At 32.5% G+C, this 4524-nt stretch overlaps 1 protein-coding gene across 6 annotated transcripts in view; it reads right to left on the bottom strand.

Moving 5' to 3' along the window:
- Positions 1-4524, bottom strand: part of TLL1 (tolloid like 1) — a 166832-nt gene that overhangs the window by 64989 nt on the left and 97319 nt on the right. The gene's annotated exons all lie outside the window — the stretch shown is intronic.

Genomic DNA, 4524 nt, shown 5'->3' with positions numbered 1-4524 from the left:
ACATGGTATGAGCCACATAAACCTAGGATACTTTAAGTATCCTTAATTCAAGAATCTCCCCTTCACTGCAGCCAGTCATCTTTAAACCTTTTACTCAACAATTTGAAAGAACAGTTCCTTCCCTCTGAAGGAGAATGAAATAAAACCTGAGATATTACCATATTATTGAGCCATAGCTAGCTACCAGCAGGTGAACTCTTGTCTCATCAAATCCTCAATAAATCATAAACAGTTCTGTATATCTTGAGTTAAATAACGAAAGAAAGATGATGACTTTGAAAACACAAACTAGAACTATAAAAGCAGTCTGATATAATGTATATATTTAGTTAAAAACATAGATATTATGTTTGCACAACAAAATAAATTTAAAGTAAGAGTAAGTAATGTTTAGTCTGATGAAGAGGCAGATAAAAACAATTTAAAACAAAATGAAAATGTTCAAGGTCAAAAATACATAATTCAGCACTTTTCATGAATCATCTAAGAGCACTTGATAAATATAACATTAAAAGAACCCTTAGAAAAATAAAAAAATTTTAAAATTTATTAATGCAGACAATGTGCTTCTTCTAACTAAAATCAGTTTAAATGCTAGATGTCATTTTGCACTTGAGTGAGTTTCAATAAAAAGAACTATAATTCAAGGCAGTTTAAAAATAAATTCTGTAATGATTGAAAACTCCACTAAGCCAAATGGAATGCTGGTACTGTATTTTCTAAAGTGCAATTAAAACAATTAAATATATTGAATCTACAAATGTAAAAAAAATAATAATGCCCTGATAAAAAGAAAACAAAAGACTCTAAAATGAAAAAAAGAATATAGCACATAATTCAAAAATTTATTAAATCTATGATATAGCACTTGCTTATAATGTAAGAAATACAAACAACTATAGTCAAGTTGTAATCATTTGTCTATTTTCCTCAGTAAGTGTGGTTGTCCCAGGCTATGTAATTCCTACTACAGAAGATTTTCATCAACTTTCCTAAACATTGTTTAATGCTCAAATATAAAATGCAAACTTTATTATTTAAAAAATTAAAGAAAAATGAGCAAAGAAAGTGTGGCACTACTAAATTAAAATGTGTAGTCTGTCCATTTACTCAGCAATGTATGTTGATGTGAAAACAGTCATGTACTACTTATTAATTATGTCATACAAGTAAATCTCAAAAGCTTCGACCTCAGTTTTCTCTTTTGTAAAGTGTCTATCTTATTGATATGAACGTCATAAAGTTACTTTGTAGGGGTCAAATATTATGATGTCCTCAGTCCTCTTTTTAACTCTTCCAAAGGGTTACCTCTTCCAAAGGTAGAAAGATTGTGTCTTAATTGTTAGAATGTACCTTTGAATTACAAAATGAAGTCATATTCAGGAAAAAAGGCATAAAAGCATACAAAGGAAAATTATTATCATCACTGTCCTAATCAAAATTACTCCAAAACACAATTACAAGGTTAAATTTATATCTTTTTAGGCAGATGACATGATCTTATATGTATAAAACCATAAAGATTACACATACACCCACATGCAGAAAACTGTTAGAACTAATAAAGTCAGCAAAATTGCAGGATACAAAATCAACATACAAAAATCAGTTGTATTTCCATACACTAACAGTAAATAATCTGAAAGGTAATAAAAAAAACAATTCTATTTATAACAGGACCAAAAAGAATTAAATGTCTAGGAATAACTTAACCAATGAAGCAAAATACTTGTCCACTGTAGTTTGAAAACTATAAAACATTGCTGAAAGAAACTAAGGAAGACACAACGCAATAGAAAGACATCCTGTGTTCATGGATTAGAAAACTTAATATTGCTAAAATTCCCATACTAGCCAATGCAATCTACAGATTTAATGCAATCTCTATCAAAATCTCAATGGCATTTTTACAGAAAGGGGGAAAAAAGTCCTAAAGTTCATATAGAACTATAAACTCCGAATAGCCAAAACAATCTTGAAAAGAACAAAGCTAGAAGCCTCATACTTCTTGACTTCAAAATATATTACAAATCTACAGTGACTAAAACAGTATGATATTGACATATAGACCAATAGATAAGAATAAAGGGCCAAAAATAAACCCGCTCATATATAGTAAGATGATATTCAACTGGGGTGCCACAACTACACAATGGGGAAAGGATAGTCTCTTCGACAGATGGTGTTGAGAAAACTAGATATGCACATATAAAAGAATAAACTTAGACTTTTATCTGTCACCAAACAGAAAATCAACACCTAACACTTACATGAAAGGATGATTCTAATTCTCAGAAGCCTCTTTATTTTACAATATCAATTTATTTTATATTCCTCCTAATTTTACTGTTGCTTGACATATTTAATTAAGAAAGACTGAGGGAATATTAGAGTGATAGTTGGTATAAGTCCTAAGTAGCTAGAAGCAATAAATTCATTGGGCTACAGAACTAAATTAAGAGAAAATGCAAATAAAGACCAGAGATTATTAAGAGTTAAATTAAGCAGCTTAGAAATAAAAAGGGACAGTAATCCTCAGATTAGATCAAGGTAGAGGAAAATATATTTAGAAAATGAAAGTCACAAGAAAAAGAAGGCCCTGCTAAAAGCAAAGAGAACAAGAGAACAAATTAGTCACTTATGAAGAGAAGAAGACACACTACAACTCATACACCCTAGGGAGGTTCTCATTCACAAGTAAACTGCAAATTATTGGGATAAGGAGGAAATAAATGGTTGTAACAATGAGCCATTCTATGCTCCCATGTGAATATCTTTTGTCCTGAAAGTATGTAGGATGCCAGGGATTACTGTGACAGGCAAGTAGCATTAGCTACTGTCCATTAAGAGGCCTTAACTCTAGAAAAGCTTAGAAGCTGTCAAAAGGACACAAGACTGGCCTTTAGGGCAAGAGTGTCCAGAAACTTATTCAGTTCCAGTGTTGAGCAGCTCTCTGTTCCCCTTCTCTTTCCTTTCTGGACCTATGCGGTCTGACAATGGATGACTGTCGTCCATCAATAGAGTGCCAGGGCTGTAAAGGATCATAGTCTTTATTTACACAGCAACGCGCAAGGGGATTTTTCTTGCCTGCTTCTAAAGTAAGAGCAAGAAATGGCAATTAAAACAATTCTAAACTAAAAGAAACATCCTCATTCCATCACCTTAATAACACGCCTTTCTTCCTGTATGGAGCTTTTTTTTTCATGATGAGTATGCATGGACTACATAATAAGTAATTGAGCTTTCACATATAAGCCTAATTTATATTTTTAGCATATATAAGTAGATAAATATAATAATGGATTACAAGTTATTTATAAGCTTGAAAGTCCCATAAAATTGACAGTTTATATTGTTTTAAGAAAATTAAAAATACATATATTTGTAATGCTGTTCCTCTTCTCATAGATAAAAACATATTTTTTTTATGTTACTAAAGGAAAAGCAACAGTATTTGCAGCCTGCCTATTGTGACCTGTTTATTAGAAACTTGCCCTCTTGGACTCAGAGCCCCACTTATCACAGACCATAAAAGCCACAACCTTGGATATCTAAGTATAAACCCGGCTGGTATTCCTTTCAAGATTAAACTCTAAGGAATAGCTCTATAAAATGCAGAAATAATAGAACTTTTAACATTAAACTGATACAGAGAAAAAGTTGAAGTAAAAGGTAGCCAAATACCTTTGACTGGTTCTACTCACCAGCAATTTCTAACAAAACAGTAAGACAAACTCCATATGCAGTTTTATAACCCTTCTTCTCGGTATAAAAAACAAGACAAGCAGATCTCCCTTCATAAACTCTTACTTTCTTCTTAGATGATTCGCAGATCAGTCCTCCTATTCAGACTTCTACCTATAGTTATGGATCTTAACCACTATTCTATTGATGCACTTGGAGTTACTGTTAAAGCTACTGCATAGGTGTAGCTGAACTTGATTTTGCCTATGGCAAGTATATTTACACCCACATCATTAGTGCTACCCATTGAGAAAGAATGGAGAAACTTAAATACATAACCACATGGAAGGCTTAGAGCAAACAGCCCGGGGCAGAGGGAGGGAGTGAGGAATGGAGGAAGGGAGAGGGGGTGGCAGAGGTGTGGGCTCAGTGACTAAGAGGGACAGAGAAAAGGACAGAAGAGAGAGAAAGAGTGGGAGTTGATTGGTGAACATTAAGAAGTCCAAGAGAGGAAAAAGTCATTCTCAAAGACTTTGGGGAACTAAAAGTTGATATATTCTTTATTTTTAAAATATAAACATACGTTTCAGCTCTCCCTTATGCCATGCAATTTATAAGCTACAATACAAAGACTTGCTTTTTGTACTGCTTTGGAAACAAGATCTTTCTCATTAATGATAGTGCCTTCTTGAATGTGGTTTTATCATATTAAACAAAGCAATGCACGTATTATTATATTTCAAGTAAGAAAATAGCCCATTTATCTATTTACATAATTAAAGTCTCAAGTGAAAACTATACTTACTATTTTCCTGTTAATAACTAAAAGATTCAAGAGCC

The sequence above is a fragment of the Pteropus alecto genome, unplaced genomic scaffold (genome assembly GCF_000325575.1).
Source record: "Pteropus alecto unplaced genomic scaffold, ASM32557v1 scaffold166, whole genome shotgun sequence".
NCBI classification, from domain to species: domain Eukaryota; kingdom Metazoa; phylum Chordata; class Mammalia; order Chiroptera; family Pteropodidae; genus Pteropus; species Pteropus alecto.
Note: the sequence above shows the minus strand (reverse complement) of the source record. Positions and strands in the feature narration are given on the sequence as shown.